Genomic DNA, 27,920 nt, shown 5'->3' with positions numbered 1-27,920 from the left:
ATATCAGTGTGTATATATCAGACATATCAGTGTGGATGACGGATCACCACCTCAAGCTGAACCTCGGCAAGACGGAGCTGCTCTTCCTCCCGGGGAAGGACTGCCCGTTCCATGATCTCGCCATCACGGTTGACAACTCCATTGTGTCCTCCTCCCAGAGCGCTAAGAACCTTGGCGTGATCCTGGACAACACCCTGTCGTTCTCAACTAACATCAAGGCGGTGGCCCGTTCCTGTAGGTTCATGCTCTACAACATCCGCAGAGTACGACCCTGCCTCACACAGGAAGCGGCGCAGGTCCTAATCCAGGCACTTGTCATCTCCCGTCTGGATTACTGCAACTCGCTGTTGGCTGGGCTTCCTGCCTGTGCCATTAAACCCCTACAACTCATCCAGAACGCCGCAGCCCGTCTGGTGTTCAACCTTCCCAAGTTATCTCACGTCACCCCGCTCCTCCGCTCTCTCCACTGGCTTCCAGTTGAAGCTCGCATCCGCTACAAGACCATGGTGCTTGCCTACGGAGCTGTGAGGGGAACGGCACCTCAGTACCTCCAGGCTCTGATCAGGCCCTACACCCAAACAAGGGCACTGCGTTCATCCACCTCTGGCCTGCTCGCCTCCCTACCACTGAGGAAGTACAGTTCCCGCTCAGCCCAGTCAAAACTGTTCGCTGCTCTGGCCCCCCAATGGTGGAACAAACTCCCTCACGACGCCAGGACAGCGGAGTCAATCACCACCTTCCGGAGACACCTGAAACCCCACCTCTTTAAGGAATACCTAGGATAGGATAAAGTAATCCCTCTCACCCCCCCTTAAAAGATTTAGATGCACTACTGTTCCACTGGATGTCATAAGGTGAATGCACCAATTTGTAAGTCGCTCTGGATAAGAGCGTCTGCTAAATGACTTAAATGTAATGTAAATGTATATATAGTATAAGAGTTGTGCTTTCATTTAAATTGAATCCCCTCAAGATCATTCAAAACCACTCAAATAGTGTGACCCATGCCTTCTGAGAGATTCCAGTGTGTCTGACAGAACACAAGTGTTCCACTGTTTCAAGGCAGGTTATTGTTTTTCGCCATGAATGTTGTTCTGAAGGCAGCTCTGCAGAGTGGTCACTAGCTGGCAAAGCCACAACGTCATTGAAATCTGATTTTAAACCTAACCTTAACACTAACCTTAACCACCCTATTGCCTAACCCTGACCTTAACCCTATACACTCGTGGGAATTGGCCGATAGGGATAGGGCTACATTTAAATGAAAGGAATGAGCATTGTAGCAATTGAAAGGGTACAGTTTGGAGATTATGGGGAAATTATTAGACCTGACACCTGACATGAGTGATTCCAAACATTACACAGTTAATGTATTTAGCATATTACATTTTCTATACTTTTCTCCCTGCATTTGTTGATAACGAAATCTGAAAATACTCTGGATGCATTCAGTAACATGATAAGAATATTCCTGGAAAATGTGGGGTAGGTGCAATAAAAATAACATGGGTTTGAGTGAGAGGACTAGCTGGTGTCTGCAAGTGGCCTAACACCTCTCCAACGTGTTCACAGTTTTTCAATGCACTTTATGACTCAAAGAAGAGTCTTCAACTACAAGGTGCTTTTTTCGAGCTCTCCTAGCTGTGCCGTTGAGGAACTAGAGCACACTTGTCGTGGTTTTGGTGGGAACACAACCCTGCATCCCCGCGATCACACAATTACTGTTTGTTGTTTACGCAATCCAAAAACGAACCAGGGGGGCATGATTTGAAAGCTTGTTCGACTGCCAACATGACTAGCTAAGTTCTGAAATACGACCTGACAGTGTTAGGCTTCCACATGGCGAATTCGGAGAAACGGATTGTAATTTTGTGCGTATAGAAAGGAGTCACGAGTGCATTCAGCTGTGTGTTCCGTGGCAAATTCTCTTCACAATGGTCAAACATAGGCTCATTCTGTTCGGAAACAACCCACGGCTTTGACACCATGTCATCTTGTGACTGTACATCAAACATAGTGATCATAAACCTCGACACTGCATACGACATGAGTTCTATGATTATGGAATTATGGTGTTTGTCTTGCCTGTATGACATCAAAGCGGTATTTATTATAATCCTCAACGTCTCATCCTTCAAAGTTCAAGTTCAAGACATTTGCAAAAGTGATCTAATTAGCGGGGGGAACAACTCCTTGTCATGCGCGGTGCTCAAGTTCAGCACGGCTGTCAGTCAAAATCCATCCAGCACTGTGAAGCTTAGAGCCTGAGTTCTGACGTCATTTTTAGCAGGTTACTGTACAGCTACTCTGTTCCAATTTAGGTGCTTATCGATGCCCAAATCTATTTTCAACAAGTATACGGATGTAAAGGGCTACGACTAAAAAGCAAATGTTTGTTTTCATGGTTTTTACAATATAGCCTATTGTGACTTTGCGGCTGGCCCATCTAGAGGAAATCACTCAGTGCTGCTTCCAGAACAAGACGTATCCCAGTAAACATCAGCCTGCCTGATCCAATGTTCTTCCCCACAAAATGGTGAGAGTAACAGGATTTTGGCCTAGCCTACTTCAGAGAAACAGGAAGCCACTATGACTCACCTGAAGTCTCTAGTGTCTACTTGGACACTTACCTTAATGGGTTCCAAAGAGGGACACATGAACAGACATAACCAACGGTGGCGTAAGATGTAATGCGGTTATACATTGCAAACACTCGCTATTCCAGTAAGTCTGCTTTATTCGCTAAGGTCAGGTGTCTTTCCTGACTACGTGACCTGAACTAACTATTGATAAAAACTTAAACGATTGTTATAAAACTACACTTCACTCTACAGACAGACATTTGGTCTTTGCCAAATGTCCCGCTCTTTGCTCTTCTTTTTGTCCTAGCTACATTACCTTGGCTCTCATTGGCACACCCCCGATGTTACATGCTTCTCCAGCATGCTTTTCAAGCTAACCCCTCCCCCTCCCTCCCTCCCTCCCTCCCTCCCTCCCTCTACTTTTCCACTCTTCCCTTCCCTTTAAATACTTGACCTACCCCTCCACAGTGTTGCAAAAGGCCAGCCTCGTTCTCTCTATGGCATCACCAGTGAACTATGGCTCCTGTGCTGCAAAGACTCACTGTGAACTAAAGAGTCAGTCATCGGACAAAGCCGCAGAGCTACGGCAATGACATGTTTATGGTGCAATATTCTTCTACAACAGTGGTTTCCAAACTTTTTATAGTCCCATACCCCTTCAAACGTTCAACCTCCAGCTGCGTACCCCCTCTAGCACCAGGGTCAGAGCACTCTCAAATGTGTTTTTTTGCCATCATTGTAAGCCTGCTACACACGCACACTATACGATACATTTATTAAACATAATAAGAATGAATGTGAGTTTTTGTCACAACCCGGCTTGTGAGAAGTGACATAGAGCTCTTATAGGACCAGGGAACAAATAATAATGTAATAGCAATCAATAGTTTTGCTCTTTATTTTGCCATCTTACATATAAAACTTCATATGTTCATCGAGAATTGTGAATAACTCACCACAGGTTAATGAGAAGGGTGTGCTTGAAAGGATGCACATAACTCTGCAATGTTGGGTTGTATTGGAGAGAGTCTCAGTCTTAAGTCATTTTCCACACACAGTCTGTGCTTGTATTTAGTTTTCATGCTAGTGAGGGCCGAGAGTACCTGTGTAATTGCGCACCCAACTCACTCAGGTGCTTCGCTATGTCACATTTGAAATAGTCCGTAAGCTTGAGATAATTTGCACACAGAAAATCATACAATGATGGACAAACCTGTGTGTTGTCCTTGTTAATGCACACAGAGAAGAGCTCCAACTTTTTATCATAGCCTCAATTTTGTCCCATACATTGAATATAGTTGCGGAAAGAGTCCCTTTAATCCTAGATTTGGATCATTCAGATGAGAAGAAACATCACCCAGACAGGCCGTGTGAGAAACTCGTCATCATGCAAGCGGTCAGACAAGTGAAAATTATTGTCAGTAAAGAAAACTTTAAGCTCGTCTCTCAATTTAAAAAAAGTGTCAATACTTTGCCCCTTGATAACCAGCGCACTTCTATATGTTGTAAAAGTGTTACATGGTCGCTGCCCATATCATTGCATAGTGCAGAAAATACACAAGAGTTCAGGGGCCTTGCTTTAACAAAGTTAACCATTTTCACTCTAGTGTCCAAAACGTATTTCAAGCTGCCAGGCATTCCCTTGGCAGCAAGAGCCTCTCGGTGGATGCTGCAGTGTACCCAAGTGGCGTTGGGAGCAACTGCTTGCACGCACGTTACCACTCCACTATGTCTCCATGTCAAGGCTTTTGCGCCATCAGTACAGATACCAACACATCTTGACCACCAAAATCCATTTGATGTCACAAAGCTGTCCAGTACTTTAAAAATATCCTCTCCTGTTGTCCTGGTTTTCAGTGGTTTGCAGAAGAGGATGTCTTCCTTAATTGACCCCCCATAAACGTAACGGACATATACCAAGGGCTCTCTATGGTCAGGGCGTGACAGTACCCCCCGAAAAAGGTGCAGCCCCCGGCGCAAAACCTGAAACCAAATGGGGGGGTTAGGGGGGTGACTAGTGTCGGTGGCGGCTCCGGTCCGGGCACCGGCGCAGAGGGCTCCGGCCCTGGAGCTGGGTTGGACGCCGTGCCTGGACTGGGCACCGGTGCAGAGAAAGGCTCCGGCCATGGCGCCGGGCTGAACGCTGTGCCTGGACTGGGCATCGGCGCAGAGGAAGGCTCCGGCCATGGCGCCGGGCTGAACGCTGTGCCTGGACTGGGCATCGGCGCAGAGGAAGGCTCCGGCCTTGGAGCTGGGCTAGACTCCGCGCCCGGACTGGGCACCAGCGCAGAGGGCTCCGGCCCTGGAGCTGGGTTGGACGCTGTGCCTGGAATGGGCATCGGCACAGAGGAAGGCTCCGGCCATGGAGTTGGGCTGGCCGCCGTGCCTGAATTGGGCACCGGCGCAGAGGAAGGCTCCGGCCTTGGAGCGGGACTGGACACCGTGTTTTGACTGGGCATCGGCGCAGAGGAAGGCTCCTGCCATGGAGCGGGACTGGACACCGTGCCTGGACTCGACACCGGCGCAGAGGAAGGCTCTGACCTTGGAGCTGGACTGGACACCGTGCCTGGACTGGGCATCAGCGCAGAGGAAGGATCCTGCCATGGAGTGGGACTGGACACCGTGCCTGGACTGGGCACCGGCGCAGAGGAAGGCTCTGACCCTGGAGCTGGGTTGGACGCTGTGCCTGGACTGGGCATCGGCGCAGAGGAAGGCTCCGGCCATGGAGTTGGGCTGGCCGCTGTGCCTGAACTGGGCACCGGCGCAGAGGAAGGCTCCGGCCTTGGAGCGGGACTGGACACCGTGTCTGGACTGGGCATCGGCGCAGAGGAAGGCTCCGGCCATGGAGTTGGGTTGGACGCCGTGCCTGGACTGGGCACCGGCGCAGAGGGCTCCGGCCCTGGAGCTGGGTTGTACGCCGTGCCTGGACTGGGCATCGGCGCAGAGGAAGGCTCCGGCCATGGAGTTGGGCTGGCCGCCGTGCCTGAAATGGGCACCGGCGCAGAGGAAGGCTCCGGCCTTGGAGCGGGACTGGACACCGTGCCTGGACTGGACACCGGCGCAGAGGAAGAGCTGGACTGGACACCGTGCCTGGCACCAGCGCAGAGGAAGGCTCCGGCCTTGGAGCGGGACTGGACACTGTGTCTGAACTGGGCATCGGCGCAGAGGAAGGCTCCTGCCATGGAGCGGGACTGGACACCGTGCCTGGACTGGACACCGGCGCAGAGGAAGAGCTGGACTGGACACCGTGCCTGGACTGGGCACCGGCGCAGAGGAAGGCTCCGGCCTTGTAGCGGGACTGGACACCGTGCCTGGACTGGGCACCGGCACAGAGGAAGGCACACTTGAGGCCTGATGATTGGAGCCAGCACAGGTGGCACCGGACTGGTGACATGCACTTCAGGGCGGGTGTGGGGAGCTGGCACAGGACGTACCGGACTGGGGAGGCACACTGGAGGCCAGGTGCGTGGAGCCGGCACAGGTGGCACCGGACTGGTGACATGCACTTCAGGAAGGGTGCGGAGAGCTGGCACAGGACATACTCTTCAGGTCGGATGCCGTGCACACCACACATTTCTCTCATCTCTCTCTCTCCCAACTTCTCCATCTACACCCTGACGGTCTCTGGCTCTTCAGGGTGAGTACGGGACGCTGGCACAGATGGCACCGGACTGATGACCCGCTCTTCCACGCTCCGCTGCTCCGACGACCACCCCTTGTGGCCCCCCCCCCGCCCCCCCAAAAAAAATCTTGTGGTTTCTGTGGCCGCGGTCCCCGGTGTCTTCTGTTTCCTTCCACCTTCCATGGTGTCTCCTTCCAAGGAAAGGTCTCACAACCTCCCATCATTTCTTCCCAGGTCCAAAACTCCTATACCTCCGTCACACGCTGCTTGGTCCTTGCTTGGTGGGATATTCTGTCACGATCGTGAGGAGGAGAGACGGACCAAGGTGCAGCGTGATTATTACGGTGAAACTTTAAACACAAACAATAAACCAACAACGAAACGTGAAAGTAGTGGTGCACATGCACAAACACAAAACAATATCCCACAAACACAGGTGGGAAAAATGGCTACCTAAATATGATCCCCAATTTGAGGCAACGATTACCAGCTGCCTCTAATTGGGAACCATACAAAACACCAACATAGAAATATTGAACTAGAACACCCCCGGGCGTCAGGGCGTGACAATTGTGTTGCTTTTTCTCTGGACACTGGATGGTGTGATTTCATTTTTGGCAGTGAAACGAGGCTACTCAGGCGAGGGGGGTAAAAAATATATAAATGGACTGTTTGAAAATGTGAAGAAAAAAGAAAAATTTATATATTCAATTTTTTAAAATATGAATCCCATTTTTATTTGCCGTGCCCCCAACGACATTGCACGTACCCCTGGGGGTACAGGAATACCTCTTCTAGAACATAGTCTTGCAGAAGCAACATTTATTATGACAGCTGTGTATGACTAGCTCTTATGCTGTGTTGTGTTCTTGCATCTCACAGACAATCAACAAATCTGAATTATTCTTGCCATTATGGCTGCGTTTACACAGATATTTTCCCACTAATTGGTATTTTAATCAATCAGATCAGCTCTTTTGCTAATAATTGGGCAACATATCTGAATTGGGCTGCTTGTGTAAATGAAGCCCAAGTAGGTCACCACATCAGCATGACTGCATTGAGCAGTTGTCAATGGCGGACTGTGCTTGATCACCCATATATGCGGCCACAGTCTTTTCCCATGCAGGCTATGAGCTGTGTGCTTTGATTGATTCTGCTTTCTACTTGTTGCCCTGCCCTCCCCTTCCATCACTCTGCAGTCTCCGAATGTTCCAGCCACTGACATGGAAGTAACTGCTTTCCAGCCTCTGGTGCTCTATAAGAGGTGGGGGAGGAGAAGGGCGCACACACACACACACACACACACACACACACACACACACACACACACACACAGAGAGGCTACTATTCTTTTAGAGAGCTGAGGCCTCTGTGTTGCGTCGAGACGCGTAGTCTGAGGCTGTCCATGGATCTGTGTAGTCAGAGAATGCCTTTCGATTGCCATGTATGCGCGCTGCTCCCGTCACGCCCCCTACAGAATTACAGTATAGAAATAGGTCCTTTTGGTTTTTAAATAGAAGTGCTGCCAATGAGCTATGTCGGGTTCTGGCTTCACTTCTGGTTGGGATTGGCAGCCCAGGTTTAGCTGTTTATATCTATTTCTCAGTCAGTAACGAATGTAGAACCAGAAACAGAAAGTTGGGTTGTCAAGAATGTGTGCTGAGGTTAAGATGCTTTTTAGTTAACTAATCAAAGTAAAACCCAAGCAACCACCTTTTTCTCAGATTGATATTTCTCTCGTCTCCTCCACGCTGTGTGGGTTGGTCTTTGTGCTTAGCCACAATGCCCAAATTATTTAGAAGGAGCTCAATTTCCCAGATAGAGCAACGCTCAGGCATTTCCCTCCACTCAGTATTCCCAGGTTGGGTTAAATGAGGAAGACACATTTCAGTTGAATGCGTTCAGTTGTACAGCTGCCTAGGTATCCCCCCTTTCCCTATAGAACCAGTCAGGAGGACATTATTGCTGCTAGACTCTCAGGCGGAGCGAGATAGACTGACAGTCCTGTAGCCTACAATAGATAGCAGTCATTTTGACACACACAAGTAACACCCCATGAGCATTTCACAGTGTCTCGTTTTGACTGTCATCAATATTGACATGCAGTATGGTGGACATTTAGGGCGTGTGTTTCTTTTGTAAGTGTGCTCTTCCTTCTGTTCAAACATCCAAGACACCCTCTTCTCTCTGTATCCCACTGAGGGGATGTAAAAGGGGGTGTGGGTGAAGAAAGAGGCGGAGTGCTCTCTGGCCTACCTGGTTCTCAGGATCCAAATAATACCACACATTTTGAGTCTGGCTGCTGTGTGAAAATGTCCGTCAAAATGAGGCTTATTCACAGTGAGAGCCTGTCTACTCTGTGTGTGTTTGCTGTGTGTGTGAGTGTGCGTAATGTCTCTATGTCTTTCCTCCTTTCTCTGCACCCCATAATCACAGCTAGCAGGTCATAGTGTTCTCATTTCCAAGGCTGTACTGACTAGCACAGTTGGAGGGGAGGGGGGGGGGGGGTATCATCTTCCCCATTTTACAACAATACAATGGGATCTGTCCATGGGTCAAGACTGTGTGTGTGTGTGTGTGTGTGTGTGTGTGTGTGTGTGTGTGTGTGTGTGCGTGCGTGCGTGCGTGCGTGCGTGCGTGCGTGCGTGCGTGCGTGCGTGCGTGCGTGCGTGCGTGCGTGTGTGTGTCTGTGTTTGTGTACTGCTGCTGCCATTGACACTGGTAGTGCACTACATAGGGTAGATGTTCTGTTATTGACTGGCGGCGTATTAGTATTCTACAGCTGGATAGATAGTAATGACATCACTGATGTCTTTTCTCTCGCCTCCTCTCAGTAGGTAGCGTTGGGCCTTTCAATCTGGCAGCGTGTGTTCGCCAGCGGAGTGCAACAGGTTCACTTGGCCGACTTCTCCTTAGCAACGTGTGTGCGTGACGCACCTGATCGATGGGGCTAAGTGGTAGTGGGAGTCAGTCGACCCATGTGCAGAGTTACACTGCCTTTTATAACAGGTTTTCTTCCTTAGTTCCCCTTTTCATCTCAGAAGGTTATAAAGTTTGGAGAAGTGGGGATGCATAAACCAGTCATCCTGCAATCCGTTATCCTTCATCCTCTCTACACTCGTCCCTCCCCAGGGCGGTTCACGAGGGGTCCTCTTAGCCAAGCTCCCCATCCATCTCCCTTGGGTCGGTCTCATGATCAAAGCCCTCTGTGTCCCTCCATTGTTCCTGCTCCGAACAGCGTAATGATTCTATCAGGCCCCGGCCGTAAAGGGCCCAGAGACAGGCCTTGGAACCACCCCTGTTGAATACGCTTCATTATGCGATTCATTAGCGTGTCAACATGTGGCTGTCCCTCTTTACAGAGCACTGCCCTCTCTCCTGCTTTACTCAGCAGCCCTCAGTATCCCTGCTCCCATCAGATGGTGACAAGTCCTTTGATGGTTACATCGACCTCTCTATGAAGAGCTGTTGTTATGTTCAGTATGAATAAAGCTTTGTGTGTGTGTGTCTCGTAACCACCCTACTACTCTGTTCTTCAAGAGGAGCCCAGCCCTGGGCCTGCATGGAGGTCACAAGTTTGTCATGAAGTTAATGACAAACATGTGACCACGATGACCCTTTTAGCCATGCTCATTTAGACCAATGTCCTCTGCAGACAGACAGACTGTGCCAACATAGCCTTAGTTCCACTATCACCAGTCTGTATACTCAGACATACCCACACACACACAGACATGCACACACACACACACAAACAAATGTAAATGTAACAATTATTCAGTAGCCACGCGCCAATCAACTGTTTAATTGTTTTATTTGACCTTTATTTAACTAGGCAAGTCAGTTAAGAACACATTCTTATTTACAATGACGGCCTACCAAGAGGCAAAAGGCCTCCTGGGGGGACAGGGGCTGGGATTAAAAATACTAAATAAAAGAAATATACAGGACAAAACACACATCACGACAAGAGAGACACCACAATACTACATACAGAGAGACCTAAGACAACAACATAGCACGGCAGCAACATTGATGTTCCTACCCGTAGGATGTGTTGTGTGGATGTGTTAGTGGAGGGTCCTGCTGTGCAGTGAGGCTGTGAAGAACACACAGGAACTGGCAGACAGGAACTGGCAGACAGGAACTGGCAGACAGGCAGACAGTGGTGCTGCTGGGAGAGGAGGGATAAACCATAGGGCAGAGAGACCAGACCATGATGTGATGTCCTGCTACATGTTGGACTCCCAGCGGGGATTTTTCTGCCCGTATTATTCATTAAAATCTAAATCTCCCCAACCCACAGCTGGAAGCAAATGTGCACATGGAGGGATGAGCACGTGTGAACGCACACACATGCACATTATGCCCAGGGGCATCCATCGCCAGAACCCACCTAAAGTATTACCTACATGACCTTGGTAGAAAACCGATGAGCCGTGTCATGTTGAGTCTACTGTATACAGTAAATATGGTGATGGGAGGTAGGGTTGGGTTGATGGAAGCATGCTAATCCTGTCACGTCTGTAGTGTCAACCCCTCTGGGCTGGAACTAGGAGGCACAAAGGGCTTCTTTTGTCTCTGTCTCCTGACGCCTCCCTCCTCTTTCCCTCTCAACACCTCACAGACCCAGTCATGTGTTGTCCTCTGGGGGTACAGCAGAGATGATCATCGGAACGTCTACTGTAGCTAGCACAATACAACCCGTAAAGTCCAATGCAGTGTCCCTGACATGAGCCTGTTCACAGTCTCTATTGAGGCTAGTCTCTCTGTCCAGTCCGCTGGATGGCCTTGGCTGGAATCCATCCTCACTGGTCTGGTCTTTACTGGGAGTTTCACATTCTGTGTTTGGCTTCCTATCTACTGGCAAGTTGATTTGTTGACAAGCAAGCTGCACTTTGTCCATGCCTAATGTTTGCAGCCAGCCAGGCAGGACTCTACTAGACCGAGTGGTCTGCTGTGATGTCATGATGTGAGGGGTTACAGTGGAGGTCAACACAACATTTCTACGGCGTTATATCCTAACCATTGCACTCTCTTGACGGTCCAAGGTTTCTCAGTTGCCTATATCTGCCTGGGACACTCCCTTAACACCCCACCTCTAAATCATGAAGCTACCGCCCCCCACTCCCATTCCTCAGGGTCCTGGCTATCACAGACTCACCTGGAACTGCTGCGTCTGTTTGAAAACGTGCCCTTTGGACTGCAGTGCTCCCCCCTCTTAGTCTGGATCCATCTGGGGGTTGGGTTGGGTAGGGGGAGAGAGACAGATGCCGCTATGTGGGCTGGACACGCTGGATGTAGGTTAAGCGCTTAATTTTACACTCAGCTGTTACTTCAGAAGTTATTTATAAACCTTGGCAGGGGGACAGTGTGACTATGCACAGAGCCAGCCATGGTGCCGTGAAAGTTGCGGAGAGAGAGTGGAGGGGGAGAGAGAGTGGAGGGGGGAGAGAGAGAGAGATTACACAGACCCACAAAGAATTTGAAAAGAAATCCAATTTTGATAAACTCCTATATTTATTAGGTGTAATACTAAAGTGTGCCATCACAGCAGCATTTCTTGTGACCTGATGCCACAAGAAAAGGGCAAGCAGTGAAGAACAAGCACCATTGTAAATACAACCCATATTTATATTGATTAATTTTCCCTTTTGTACTTAAACTATTTCCACATCGTTTACAACACGGTATATAGTCATAATATGACATTTGTAATGTCTCTATTCCTTTGGAGTGTAATGTTTACTGTTCATTTTCTGTTGTTTATTTCACTTTTTGTTTATTATCTATTTTACTTGCTTTGGCAATGTAAACATAAACTCAGCAAAAAAAGAAACGTCCCTTTTTCAGGATCCTGTCTTTCAAAGATAATTCGTAAAAATCTTCATTGTAAAGGGTTTAAACACTGTTTCCCATGCTTGTTCAATGAACCGTAAACAATTCATGAACATGCACCTGTGGAACGGTCGTCAAGACACTAACATTTTACAGACGGTAGGCAATTAAGGTCACAGTTTTGAAAACTTAGGACACTAAAGAGGCCTTTCTACTGACTCTGAAAAACACCAACACCCTGCTCATCTGCGTGAACGTGCCTTAGGCATGCTGCAAGGAGGCATGAGGACTGCGGATGTGGCCAGGACAATAAATTGCAATGTCGGTACTGTGAGATGCCTAAGACAGCGCTACAGGGAGACAGGATGGACAGCAGATAGTCCTTGCAGTGACAGGCCACGTGTAACAACACCTGCACAGGATCGGTACATCCGAACATCACACCTGCAGGACAGGTACAGGATGGCAACAACAACTGCCCGAGTTACACCAGGAACACACAATCCCTCCATAAGTGCTCAGACTGTCCGCAATAGGCTGAGAGAGGCTGAACTGAGGGCTTGTAGGTCTGTTGTAAGGCAGGTCCTCACCAGATATTACCGTCAACAACGTTGCCTTTGGGCACAAACCCACCGTCGCTGGACCAGACAGGACTGGCAAAAAGTGCTCTTCACTGACGAGTCGCGGTTTTGTCTCACCAGGGGTGATGGTCGGAGTTACGTTTATCGTCGAAGGAATGAGCGTTACACTGAGGCCTGTACTCTGGAGCGGGATCGATTTGGAGGTGGAGGGACACATTATTCCATTTCTGTTAGTCACATGTCTGTGGAACTTGTTCAGTGTAAGTCTCAGTTGTTGAATCTTATGTTCATACAAATATTTACACGTTAGGTTTTCTGAAAATAAACACAGTTGACAGTGAGAGGACGTTTCTTTTTTTGCTGAGTTTGTTTCTCATGCCAATAAAGCCCTTTGAATTGAATTGAGTGGGAGAGGAGAAAGAGAGTGGGGGGGAGTGGACGAGGTGAGAAAGACTGTGAGAGAGGGAAAGGGAGAGAATTGAATTGAGAGAGAGAGAGAGAGAGAGTGTGTGTGTAGGGGAGGTAAGGGGTTGACACAGCCAGCCGCAGTGCAGAGGCAGGCAGGGAGGGCAGTGTTGTCGCAGTCATACTGCTTGTTTGATGTTCATGAAGATATTCCTAACAGCCTGCCAGCCTGTGTGGTGTGTGCAGTCAGTCCAGGCAGTCAGTCAATAAGAACAGTAAGTCCCTACAGGTGTAGGATATTAATTTGATCACCCTGTTGTTGCAGGACATTTTAATGCAAACGTGTTCAAGGTTTAAAAAGGCTTCTAAAGATTGTAATTCCCACATAAAATTACAGACTTGATTTTCCCTAACTGAAATGTATGAGATCCTACAAAAATGTCCATTATTTATAATCCACACAGTAGTTTACATTTCCTGTTGCTGCAGGATTATTTTCCTGCAGTGAGACACTGGTCAAATTAAGATCCGATATCTGTATACCATTTATCTTTAGGAGTTCCCCCTATTGCTGCTCTTTTGACCCTTTGATCACTTGGCTACACAGCTGATGCCACCTGGACTGGTTCAATAACAGGTACCTCATTTTGTTTACCTATCGGCCCCAGCCTCGAACTCAGGTCCTGTATGTACCTAACTGACCCGCTCTGCCCATTCATCTCCATTTACCCATTGTTGTCTTAGCTCTCCTGATCAACACCTGTGATTGCTTCATGACTCTCTGTAGGTCAATATGCCTTGTCTACTGCTGTCTCGGCTAGTTCTTATTGTTTTATTTCACTGCAGAGCCCCCAGTCCCTCTCAACATACCTTAGATAGCTCTTTTGTCCCACCCCACACACATGCGGAGACCTCACCTGGCTTAACTGGTGCCTCCAGAGACGAAACTTCTCTCATCATCACTCTACGCCTAGGTTTACCTCCACTGTACTCACATCCTACCATACCATTGTCTGTACATTATGCCCTGAATCTATTCTACCACGCCCAGAAATCTGCTCTTTTTATTCTTTATCTCCAACACACTAGACGACCAGTTCTTATAGCCTTTAGCCGTATCCTACTCCTCTTCTGTTCCTATGGTGATGTAGAGGTTAACCCAGGCCCTGTAGCCCCCAGTTCCACTCCTATTCCCCAGGTGCTATCATTTGTTGACTTCTGTAACTGTAAAGGCCTTGGTTTCATGCATGTTAACATCAGAAGCCTCCTCCCTAAGTTTGTTTAATTCACTGCCTTAGCACACTAAGCCAACCCTAATGTCCTAGCCGTGTCTGAATCCTGGCTTAGGAAGGCCACCAAAAATTCTGAAATGTCCATCCCCAACTACAATATTTTCTGCCAAGATAGAACTGCCAAAGTGGGTGGAGTTGCAATCTACCACAGAGATCTGTCATGCTATCCAGGTCTGTGCCCAAACAGTTTGAGCTTCTACTTTTAAAAGTCCACCTTTCCAGAAATAAGTATCTCACTGTTTCCGCTTGTTATAGACCCCCATCAGGCCCCAGCTGTGCCCTGAACACCATATGTGAATTAATTGCCCCCCCCCCATTTATCTTCAGGGTTTGTACTGTTAGGTGACCTAAACTGGGATATGCTTAACACCCCGGCCGTCCTACAACCTAAACTAGGTTTCCTCACACAAATTATCAAGGAACATACCAGGTACAACCCTAAATCCATAAACACGGGGACCCTCATAGATATCATCCTGACAAACCCGCCCTCTAAAAATACACCTCTGCTGTCTTCAACCAGGATCTCAGTGATCACTGCCTCATTGCCTGTCCGTAATGGGTCTGCGGTCAAACGACCACCCCTCATCACTGTCAAACGCTCCCTAAAACACTTCAGCAAGCAGGCCTGGCCTGGGTATCCTGGAAGGATATTGACCTGATTCCATCAGTAGAGGATGCCTGGTTATTCTTTAAAAGTGCTTTCCTCACCATCTTAAATAAGCATGCCCCATTCAAAAAATGTAGAACTAAGAACAGATATAGCCCTTGGTTCACTTCAGACTTGACTGCCCTTGACCAGCACAAAAAATCCTGTGGCGTACTGCATTAGCATCGAATAGCCCCCGCGATATGCAACTTTTCAGGGAAGTTAGGAACCAATATACACAGGCAAAGGCTAGCTTTTTACATTTACATTTACATTTAAGTCATTTAGCAGACGCTCTTATCCAGAGCGACTTACAAATTGGTGCATTCACCTTATGACATCCAGTGGAACAGTAGTGCATCTAAATCTTTTAAGGGGGGGTGAGAGGGATTACTTTATCCTATCCTAGGTATTCCTTAAAGAGGTGGGGTTTCAGGTGTCTCCGGAAGGTGGTGATTGACTCCGCTGTCCTGGCGTCGTGAGGGAGTTTGTTCCACCATTGGGGGGCCAGAGCAGCGAACAGTTTTGACTGGGCTGAGCGGGAACTGTACTTCCTCAGTGGTAGGGAGGCGAGCAGGCCAGAGGTGGATGAACGCAGTGCCCTTGTTTGGGTGTAGGGCCTGATCAGAGCCTGGAGGTACTGAGGTGCCGTTCCCCTCACAGCTCCGTAGGCAAGCACCATGGTCTTGTAGCGGATGCGAGCTTCAACTGGAAGCCAGTGGAGGGAGCGGAGGAGCGGGGTGACGTGAGAGAACTTGGGAAGGTTGAACACCAGACGGGCTGCGGCGTTCTGGATGAGTTGTAGGGGTTTAATGGCACAGGCAGGGAGCCCAGCCAACAGCGAGTTGCAGTAATCCAGACGGGAGATGACAAGTGCCTGGATTAGGACCTGCGCCGCTTCCTGTGTGAGGCAGGGTCGTACTCTGCGGATGTTGTAGAGCATGAACCTACAGGAACGGGCCACCGCCTTGATGTTAGTTGAGGCAGACATTTGCATCCTGTAGCACAAACTCCAAAAAGGGACACTGTAAAGTAAAATGGAGAATAAGAGGACCTCCTCCCAGCTGCCCACTTCACTGAGGCTAGGAAACACTGTCACCACCGATAAATCTACAATTATTGAGAATTTAAACTTCAATAAGCATTTTTCTACGGCTGGCCATGCTTTCCACCTGGCTACACCTACCCCGATCAACAGCCCTCCACTCCCCACAGCAACTCGCCCAAGCCTCCCTCATTTCTCCTTCACCCAAATCCAGATAACTGATGTTCTGAAAGAGTTGCAAAATCTGGACCCCTACAAATCAGCTGGGCTAGACAATCTGGACCCTCTCTTTCTAAAATTATCTGCCGGAATTGTTGGAACCCTTATTACTAGCCTGTTCAACCTCTCTTTCTTATCATCTGAGATCCCTAAAGATTGGAAAGCTGCCGTGGTCATCCATCTCTTCAAAGGGGGAGACACTCTAGACCCAAACTGTTAAAGACCTATATCTATCCTGACCTGCCTCTCTAAAGTCTTCTAAAGCCAAGTTAACAAACAGATCCCAGACCATTTTGAATCCCACCGTACCTTCTCCGCTATGCAATCTGGATTCCGAGCTGGTCATGGGTGCACCTCAGCCACGTGAAAGTCCTAAACGATATCATAACCGCCATCGATAAAATACAATACTGTGCAGCCATCTTCATCGACCTGGCCAAGGCTTACGACTCTGTCAATCACCGCATTCTTATCGACAGACTCAACAGCCTTGGTTTCTCAAATGACTGCCTCGCCTGGTTCACCAACTACTTCTCAGATAGAGTTCAGTGTGTCAAATCGGAGGGCCTGTTGACCGGACCTCTGGCAGTCTCTATGGGGGTGCCACAGGGTTCAATTCTTTGGCCGACTCTTTTCTGTATACATCAATGATGTCGCTCTTGCTGCTGGCGATTCTCTGAACCACCTCTATGCAGATGACACCATTCTGTATACTTCTGGCCCTTTTGTGGACATTGTGTTAACAAACCTCCAGATGAGCTTCAATGCCATACAACACTCCTTCCGTGGCCTCCAACGGCTCTTAAATGCAAGTAAAATTAAATGCATGCTCTTCAACCGATCGCTGACCGCACCCGCCCGCCCGACTAGCATCACTACTCTGGACGGTTCTGACTTAGAATATGTGGACCACAACAAATACCTAGGTGTCTGGTTAGACTTTAAACTCTCCTTCCAGAGTCCAAATTATATCTAGAATCGGCTTCCTATTTCGCAACAAAGCCTCCTTCACTCATGCTGCCAAACATACCCTCGTAAAACTGACTATCCTACCGATCCTTGACTTCGGCGATGTCATTTACAAAATAGCGTCCAACACTCTAATCAGCAAATTGGATGTTGTCTATCACAGTGCCATTCGTTTTCTCACCAAAGCCCCATATACTACCCACCACTGCGACCTGTATGCTCTCATTGGCTGGCCCTCGCTTCATATTCATCGCCAAACCCACCGTCACCAGGTCATCTATAAGTCTTTGCTAGGTAAAGCCCCGCCTTATCTCAGCTCACTGGTACCTATACCAGAACCCACCAGCAGCCAGCAGGTATATTTCATTGGTCGTCCCCCAAGGCCGCCTTTCCTTCCAGTTCTCTGCTGCCAATGACTCGAACAAATTGCAAAAATCACTGAAGCTGGAGTCTTATATCTCCCTCACTAACTTTAAGCATCAGCTGTCAGAGCAGCTTACCGATCATTGCACCTGTACACAGCCCATCTGTAAATAGCCCACGCAACTACCTCATCCCCATATTGTTATTTATGTTTTTGCTTCTTTGCACCCCAGTATCTCTACTTCCACATTCATCTTCTGCACATCTATTTATTTCCTTACCTCCCTAATCTTACTACATTTGCACACATTATATAGATCTTTCTAATGCGTTATTGACTGTACGTTTGTTTATCCCATGTGTAACTCTGTGTTGTTTGTGTCGCACTGCTTTGCTTCATCTTGGCCAGGTCGCATTTGTAAATGAGAACTTGTTCTCTCTCTATACCTGGCCTTTGTACAGTGCTGAGTTGTCACAGGCATTTCCCCTGTCTCTGTATAACCTTAAATGTCAGTGTCATGCATCTGACTTAAAGGTATTGCTGCAATCAGTTTGCATGTTAAATATGCTAATGAGGAAGTTGTCATTTGGATTTTTTTGCACTGTAGTAAAGTTGATTTAGGTTGGAGAACCTGGATATTTGAGGTAAATCATTGATGTGTCTTCTGCTTTCTGTAGTAGAGTAAATGTGCTTCTATTTGCAGTCACATGACTCACTTGAATTTATAATGTTCTTTGTCAACATATGTTATAATGTTATAAAGTCCACCATGGGTTGATTTGTGTGTTTTTTAGTTGGGTGGTAGGTGTCATCACGATCTAACAAGCTGTGAGTTTCACATGGTTGGTGGTGCGGCAGTTTGCCATATAAGTACCTAACAGGAAGTACTTGTGTAAGTGAAATGCTGTTTCTCCTAAGAGGAAAGAGTGGGTGACATAGACTTCTTGTAAAAAGAGCCCCAACACTTTCATTCTATACAATGTGTAACATGAATGGAGATATTAATAGATTTACTGGAGATCTTGTTCGACATCCTGGAGTCGCAATTTGGAGATGCACAACACACACACACACACACACACACACACACACACACACACACACACACACACACAGTGTCCAGTGGAGAGAGTGGAGTAGAGCGACCCCTCAAGGTTAAGGACTGACTCTTAATTGTAGCCTAGACTTACTCTCTCTCTGTTAATAATCTTATCACTATAAGGTTGTAGACAGACACAGTAACACACTGCTGTAGACTGTAGAGGATAATAGGCCCACCCACTGCGGTTCTATCACCTGTGGTGGTAGAGGGCCATACATAACGAACCACAGGGACATAGTGGTTCCAGTGGAGTCACTGAGACTGAGCTCGGGAGAGTGATGGTTGATGCTTCGCACTGTGTGCTTTCCTCTCCTTTTCTCACTGACAGGATTCAAGACACACAGTGTCTGCCATCAAAGAAAAGGAAACGTGTGTAATCCCGTTGTATGTCAAATACCAATGATGTTTTCTGCCTTTTGCTGACTCCCTGATGGTCACTTGTTCTCAGTGAGACTTTTTCCCGCCTCTTCTCCCCAGAGGCACTTTGACCCATCTGAGACGTAGCAGTTGAGTGAGAAGCCTGGCTTTCTTTTTTTTTCTGTATTCCATTTTTTTTTTAAAGCTCAGTCTGGCTGGCTGACTGACTGGCTGTTAGCATTTAAAAATAGCAGCAGGAATTACCAGGTGCTGGTTTATCAGTGAAATGCTGTAGATTTAGAGTCAAAACAAGAGAGAGAGGATATGCTTTGTTGTGCAGCAACTGGACCATCAGCCACCATGTCTTTTAGTTTACTATCTCAGAGTTCTATTTAGTTATGAATGGAGATGATTCTCTGTGTGAGTGGGGGGTCACTCAGCATATTTACAGTAAATAGGGCCAGTATTGTAACACCTTGTCTCTGCATCTGTTTCGTAAAGTAGTAAAGTAAGGGACAGATGTTTCAGCCCCTACTGACTGACTGGCTGATTACTCTCCGTTCTCATTCTCTGTTGGCTTTGAACAGGAAATCTTTTTTTCTAATCCAGCTGCCTTGACTTCCTAATTTACTGTGAATTGATTTCCTCTGTAGCAATCACTGGGAGGACAGCTTGGAATATCACAAACAGAAAGGATATGATCTCCTCGTATAGGAACTGGAAGCCAAAGAGCTGTGAGACAGACATGGACCTGGGGGCACTTCCTTCCCCCTCTATGTCTCCTAGGTGCTTCTATCCAAAGTATTTCTCAGGTACAAATGTCTGGTTCCTGGACATGTTTTACACAATGAACAGTCTGAAAGTAAACTCTCTATGTTCCTACTCTCAGCTCTACCATATAGTACACTGACATTCCAACACACAAACCCAACCAAGGCTGGCGGGACTCTTAGTTGTGAAGGAACACATCCAGCTGGGTGGAGGCCCTTCTTTGGACACTGTGTTAACAAACCTCCAAACGAGCGTCAATGCCATACAACACTCCTTTGTGGCCTCCAACTGCTCTTAAATGCTAGTAAAACTAAATGCATGCTCTTCAACCGATCGCTGCCCGCCTGACTTGCATCACTACTCTGGACGGTTCTGAATATGTGGACAACAATAAACTGTCAACTCTCCTTCTCCAATCAAATGTTAAATCTAGAATCGGCTTCCTATTTCGCAACAAAGCCTCCTTCACTCATGCTGCCAAGCATACCCTCGTAAAATCCTACCGATCCTTGACTTTGGCGATGTCATTTACAAAATAGCCTCCAACCCTCTACTCAGCAAATTGGATGCAGTCTGTCACAGTGCCATGTTTTGTCACCAAAGCCCCATATACTACCCACCACTGCGACCTGTACGCTCTCGTTGGCTGGCCCTCGCTTCATATTCACCGCCAAACCCACCGGCTCCAGGTCATCTATAAGTCTTTGCTAGGTAAATCTCCGCCTTATCTCAGCTCACTGGTCACCATAGCAACACCCACCCGTAGCACGCGCTCCAGCAGGTATATTTCACTGGTCATCCCCAAAGCCAACACCTCCTTTGGCTGCATTTCCTTTTAGTTCTCTGCTGCCAATGACTGAAACAAATTACAAAAATCACTGAAGTTGGGAGACTTATATCTCCCTCAATAACTTTAAGCGTCAGCTGTCAGAGCAGCTTACCGATCGCTGCAGCTGTACACAGTCCATCTGTAAATAGCTCATCCATCCAACCAACTACCTACCTCATCCCCGTATTTGTTTTTGTTTTTCTGCTCTTTTGTACACCAGTATTTCTACTTGAACATCCTCATCTGCACATATAGTGTGCAAAAAAGTATTTAGTCAGCCAGCCACCAATTGTGCAAGTTCTCCAACTTAAAAAGATGAGAGAGGCCTGTAATTTTCATCATAGGTACACTTCTCAACTATGACAGACAAAATGAGAAAAAACATTTCCAGAAAATCACATTGTAGGATTTTTAATGAATTTATTATTTTCTGGATTTTTTATCTCATTTTGTCTGTCATAGTTTAAGCACTATTGGCCTATTTATTGCCTTACCGCATTACTTCATTTGCTCACAATGTATACAGATTTTTCTATTGTGTTATTGACTGTACGTTTTTTTATCCCATGTGTAACTCTGTGTTGTTGTTTTTTTCTCACTGCTTTGCTTTATCTTGGCCAGGTCACAGTTGTAAATGAGAACTTGTTCTCAGCTGGCCTATCTGGTTATATAAAGGTGAAATGAAAGAATAATTACAAAAAATATTATTGCGTTTTCCTGTAAATGCAATTGGTCTCTGCTTGTCTCTGTAAATATTTGTGTATTTTTTTCTCAGACCACTTCCATTTCTTCTGCGGTCTGTGTATAATAAATCTAGTCAGAATGGCACTGGGCTGAGTGTCTGTGCGTGAGAATGATTTGGGTGAAGTAGCCGATGTCTTTTTCATCTTTAGGAGTAATAAAGATGAAACATGAGGGTTGCGGTCTGGACGGTCTGGCGGTCTTTGAAGGGAAGGCCAAGGTAAAGATGAGACAACCGAGGCTTGTACTTGACTAAAGCATAGGGCTGCTACTGCGTGTGTTTGTGGGCGTACGTGTTGATTGTGGAAGTGTGTGTATGTGGCCCTGTGTCTGTGCTGCAGATAAACATCTGGGTTGGTCAGCCTTTGCTAACTGGACACATTGTCTGATATCAGTAATATCTCTCAATGTGTCTTTTCTGTCAGACAGTAATGTCTTTTCTTGACTAACAGAGGATAATATTGTACTGTTTGAGATTAGATGAAGGTCTTTTCGGGGCCATTAAGTGAGTTCACCTTGGTTGACCTATGATGCATCGTCATCACGCTATATTTCACCTCCATGACCAGTGCTTCCTATTGTCGGAGTCCTGCAGTCAAATGACCAAATCACCCTCTAGTGGCCTCATGGTTGGAATGTTGTTCGTATTTTTCATAATTTCATAATTAATAAACATTATTGGGGGAAAGAAATGGGTGTTTCTATGTCAAACTGTTTTGTTATATTTCAGTCTTCTGTGATGCTGCATATAAAGTGTATTATTGGGACGCAAACTCAATATTTAATACATTTCAACTCTTTATCTGACATGGTACAGGTGTCTTCTTTGTTTAAGCGCATAACCATGTGTGTGAGGTGTATACTTCTATTTCAAAGTAGATTTGTTTAAGACTACCAAGAAACTCTGTGACCCTGATTTAGCCCACTGCAGTAAAAGGCTAATAGTTGCTCTTGATCAACGTGGTCTCAGGACAATTCGTATTATTTTGTATGTAAATCTGTGACACTCCATTTACTATATGTTACTTTATGTTAGGTTATATTATGAATGGAATAGCTGTCATACAATATCATGCGAATTAGTGGACATATAGTATCATGCGTCTTACCTGGTCGTACAATACCATACAAATTGGATGACACAACTTATTATACATCTTTGAGGATGTATAGTATTATACATCTTTCTCTGAGACCAGGTGGCTTGTTGCGCCATAACAACATGAACTTGATGGAAAGACCTCCAGTCTTGTACATATTTGAGCATTATTAACTTAATACTCCTGGACTGGTTAATTGAACCTAAAGAATGTGAAGGTACAGCCACTGTACATTTGACATCCTTAATATGTCATGTTTTGAGCTCATATATGATAGGCGTCGTATATACTGTATGTGTGTGTTGAACAGACCAACGACGTAGGTTCCCTTGGTGTCACTTCTGTCTTACCCCCGACTGACACATAGGTCATGTGTCACAGGTGAAGAACCAGGATGTAGCTTGTTTCACGCCACATTGACCATTTGGCTGATGTATTGCCCTTTCTGTCCTTCGCACTCCTTTTCTCTCTCCTCCTCCATTCTATCCTGTTAAATTGGAGTCATGAGACAGTCTGCCAGGGTAGTGTTGTGGTCAGGAGAAAGGAAAGGTACTTAGGTGGTGGACTGACAGGTGGTGGACTGACACAGTGCGGCTGCAGTACGTGCACAACAGAGCACAGCAGGCCTGAGTCAGCGCAGCGAGCCTGAAATAGGTTACGGGGCTGTGTAGGTTATGGTGGTCACATGTCTGTTTGTCTGTATTTTTGCAGCCTTCCTCCAGCACCACGTCCGCCAGGCACTAAACACAGGACCTTGACTGATTCTAGACGAGTTCGGGATGTTGTTGGACTCAGTTGTTGTGTGTCTGTTTGGGGGAGATGGGGGCAGTGGGAGGACGACTGGTGAAATCATCAGGCTGCCATTTGTAGGGAGAGAGAGGAGGTGTTAGAGAGCAGAAACAAGGAGGGAGACTTGAGGGAGAGTGTGAGACGGTGGAAGGAGATCCAGACAGAAATCAAGATAATAATAATGTTTTGGTTGGAGCCTCTGGACAGCAACAGCATGTGGTGTCCTGATGTTCTGCTTGTTCCTGGTCCAACCAGAGGAAAGAGTTGTCTCCCTAATCAATCATGGTCTGACCCTCTGCTCCTCTTCTCCTATCCCTAATGCCTCAGCAGGCTCCTCCTAACCCATACCCCTCAGCAGGCTCCTCCTAACCCTATCGCTTCAGCAGGCTCCTCCTAACCCTATCGCCTCAGCAGGCTCCTCCTAACCCTATCGCCTCAGCAGGCTCCTCCTAACCCTATCGCCTCAGCAGGCTCCTCCTAACCCATACCCCTCAGCAGGCTCTTCCTAACCCTATCGCCTCAGCAGGCTCCTCCTAACCCATACCCCTCAGCAGGCTCAGCAGGCCTCCTAACCCATACCCCTCAGCAGGCTCTTCCTAACCCTATCGCCTCAGCAGGCTCTTCCTAACCCATACCCCTCAGCAGGCTCTTCCTAACCCTATCGCCTCAGCAGGCTCCTCCTAACCCATACCCCTCAGCAGGCTCTTCCTAACCCTATCGCCTCAGCAGGCTCCTCCTAACCCATACCCCTCAGCAGGCTCTTCCTAACCCTATCGCCTCAGCAGGCCTAACCCATACCCCTCAGCAGGCTCCTCCTACCCCCATACCCCCCTCAGCAGGCTCAGGCTCTCCTAACCCTATCGCCTCAGCAGGCTCCTCCTAACCCTATCGCCTCAGCAGGCTCCTCCTAACCCTATCGCCTCAGCAGGCTCCTCCTAACCCATACCCCTCAGCAGGCTCTTCCTAACCCTATCGCCTCAGCAGGCTCCTCCTAACCCATACCCCTCAGCAGGCTCTTCCTAACCCTATCGCCTCAGCAGGCTCCTCCTAACCCATACCCCTCAGCAGGCTCTTCCTAACCCTATCGCCTCAGCAGGCTCCTCCTAACCCATAACCCTCAGCCTCAGCAGGCTCTTAACCCAACCCTCATCCTAACCCTCGCCTCAGCAGGCTCCTCCTAACCCATACCCCTCAGCAGGCTCTTCCTAACCCTATCGCCTCAGCAGGCTCCTCCTAACCCATACCCCTCAGCAGGCTCTTCCCCCTCAGCAGGCTCTTCCTAACCCACCCCTATCGCCTCAGCAGGCTCCTCCTAACCCTACCCCATACTCAGCCCTCCTAACCCATACCCCTCAGCAGGCTCTTCCTAACCCTAGCAGGGCCTCAGCAGGCTCCTAACCCTATCAGGCCTAACCCAGCAGGCTCCTCCTAACCCATACCCCTCAGCAGGCTCTTCCTAACCCTATCACCTCAGCAGGCTCCTCCTAACCCATACCCCTCAGCAGGCTCTTCCTAACCCTATCGCCTCAGCAGGCTCCTCCTAACCCATACCCCTCAGCAGGCTCTTCCTAACCCTATCGCCTCAGCAGGCTCCTCCTAACCCATACCCCTCAGCAGGCTCTTCCTAACCCTATCGCCTCAGCAGGCTCCTCCTAACCCAGACCCCTCAGCCCCTCAGTAGTCTCTGGGTATACGTGGGGCAGGACAGCTTGATATGAACCATTAGCCTACTAACTGTTGTTGGTGGCATATGAATTCAACGTGTTTGACAAGATAGACAATATGTGTGGGACAGTGGCTGTCAGTGTCGATGATGACAGAGGATGATTTTTATTTCTCATGAGCATGGCCTTATTTCTATCACAGCATATTGGATGACTGTCATGTATATTCCATTCACCCAGTTCAATGTAACAGCGATAGGTTTAGTCTACTACATGATACTTGAATTTTCCCTGTACCCACCATGAGGTTGCTACAACCTGGGCTATGAATGAAAGTTTCCAACGTAGGTACACACAGGTCGAGAGAAAATGTTGAGGTGACACACAGTGACACATCGACAGACAGCGACACATTCAATACAGCCTTGCACACTCTTGCCTGCATCTAGCTGATAGGGTGTAATCATTAGTCCAAAAGTTGCAAATGAGAATTTTTATTGGACAAATTCTGGTATGTTTATACCCGTTTCTGTTTAAGAAACGTTTTTCAACAGAATCGGCGAAATGAATACACCCCTGATCATGCGTAACACGGTTCACATTCACTGATCAAGTGGCGCTCCCAAGTGGCGCAGTCGTCTGAGACACTGCATCTCAGTGCAAGAGGCACCACCGCAGTACCTGGTTCGAATCCAGGCTGCATCATATCCGGTTGTGATTGGGTGTCCTATAAGGCGGTGCACAATTGGCCCAACGTCGTCCGGGGTTGGCCGGGGTAGCCGTCATTGTAAATAATAATTTGTTCTTAACTGACTTGCCTAGTTAAATAAACAAAGAACAGCCACGTTGTATTCCTTCTCACATCTATGCTTGTGGATGTCAATGCACAACACATCAGCCAATCAGCCAATTCCATATCATAACTTCTACACACAGACTACATCGTTGTCACCATATTAGCTTAAGTAACATAGCTAATATAACTAATGCAAGTAACCTTGCTACAATCATGCAGTAATATTACAGTCAGTAAGCAATTACACCGGCGGGCCCCGGTGGCAATAAATTAGTCAAACCAAAAGCTTACCTTGACTTGGAAGAGTTCCAGTGTTGGATAGTCATAGCCAGCTAGCTAACATAGCATCCCTCTGTTTGAGTAGGCTAAACTAGCTAGCTAGATAGCTAGTTTAGTGAAACTGAAAGTGGAAGAAATGATGAAATCTCGCTCTCTCTCTTGCTTCTCCTAAATTTTGGAAGAAATTAAGTTGTTCAAAACTGTTCAACTATTGTCTGTCTCTCTTTGATTCAACCACTCTCCACATGTTATGCCCTGCAGTGCTAGCTAGCTGTATATTGTGCTTTCAGTACTAGATACATTTTCTGATCCTTTGATTGGGTCGACAACATGTCAGTTCATGCTGAAAGAGCTGTGATAGGTTGGAGGACGCCCTCCGGAAGTTGTCATAATTACTGTGTAAGTCTATGGAAGGGGGTGAAAGCCATGTGCCTCCTAGGTTTTGTATTGAAGTCAATGTACCCAGAGGAGGACGGAAGCTAGCTGTCCTCCGGCTACACCGTGGTGCTACCCTACAAGAATGCTGTTGAGGCTACTGTAGACCATTGCAAAATAGTATGTTTTAATCAGTTATTTGGTGACGTTATTATTTTTAGTATAGTTTTATCTAAAAATGATTTTTTTTAAATTCACAAGCTCCCATCCTCCTTTAAAAATTCATAATGAAGTTAATATGTATGCTATCCACTCTGATTTTTGAAATGACATTGGGGTTAAAATAAGAGGCTTTGAAAGAGCATAGAGGTGCTAAGGTTTGCGGGAGCTCTCCACCAGTGAACAGCATCATGAAATGCTTTGGTGATCAGATTTTGTCAATGTTGTGGTCCTTTTGAAAAAAAGACGACTTCCTCAGTAGCAAGCAAGGTTATACTCACTTCCTCTTTCTCTTTCTCTCTCCCTCTCTCTCAGGTTTGGGGTGCTCCTCTTCATAATATCCTGCTATTACATGGTAGCAAAGACCTAAAGACGAGGTAAGCAGTGTGACCTTCTCCTTTCAGTTTTTTACACTGTGTAGATCTCTCATTGGGTCAACGGTCAATGGGCACTGTATATTGCGATCCGGGGTTGTGTGTCAGTTAATGTCGTTATAAGTGGGTGGCTCACAAAAGAGTCTCAAGATTCACTTCAATGATAAAGTGTGAATGCTGAAGAAGAAAAAAGCAAAAGGGAGCAACTTTCACTTCCCCTCAGATCTCATTGTGCCGCTGTGTTTGGCTGTTGTGGTAAGTACTAGACCGAGGGGAATTATCTTAACCCTCTGGTGGAGTTGACAACTAAGGTGCTAATGGTGGGAACCCGGGCGCCTGGTAAGGTCACAGAGGCCGATTAATTCTGTCAGTCTGTCTGTCTGTCAGTAACCCACCGCTAGACAGAGTTTGCTTACTGGCAACTCCCAGCAACCACAGACACAGATACAGAGCAGCTCCTATGATGATTGGTGTGTGTGTGTGTGTGTGTGTGTGTACAGTAGTGTGTCATTGTGTGGTTTATGTGTCGGGGTGTATGGTTGCGGGCATGGGGTGGTACAGACTGGCAGTCCTACACTAGTATAGAGCAGGTCAGGATAGACTGGTACAGCACTGTAGAACATTCTCACAGCTCTTCCTGTATGGTTCCTCTTCGTAGTCTGCTCATAGCCACCTGCTGATGACTGACGGAGATGACTGACGGAGGTCATTCTGTGTCATTTAAATCCACCTCCTAGCTTATGTCACTCCAGCTCAGAACGCATTTAAACCATCTGTCATGCTCTCACAATCGTTTTTTCTTTGTTTAGCAACCTTACAGGTGTAGGGTCTTAACCTGTTGCTCCTACCCTCTACTTTTTGAACATTTTGTTAAAAATCGCGCAACATTTCAGCGCCCTGCTACTCATGCCAGGAATATAGTACGTTCATATGGTTAGAATGTGTGTATAGGAAA

At 47.2% G+C, this 27,920-nt stretch overlaps 1 protein-coding gene across 1 annotated transcript in view; it reads left to right on the top strand.

The window, feature by feature from the left end:
• Window positions 1-27,920, top strand: part of stat5a (signal transducer and activator of transcription 5a) — a 109,399-nt gene that overhangs the window by 33,641 nt on the left and 47,838 nt on the right. Inside the window, exon 2 of the mRNA XM_065006453.1 lies at window positions 26,907-26,968. The gene's annotated coding sequence lies outside the window, so the exon portion shown is untranslated. The remainder of the gene's footprint in view (window positions 1-26,906; window positions 26,969-27,920) is intronic.

This window comes from Oncorhynchus nerka, linkage group LG21, assembly GCF_034236695.1.
Source record: "Oncorhynchus nerka isolate Pitt River linkage group LG21, Oner_Uvic_2.0, whole genome shotgun sequence".
NCBI classification, from domain to species: Eukaryota; Metazoa; Chordata; class Actinopteri; order Salmoniformes; family Salmonidae; genus Oncorhynchus; species Oncorhynchus nerka.
The sequence above is the reverse complement of the archived record's forward strand: the minus strand, read 5'-3'. Positions and strand labels throughout refer to the sequence as shown.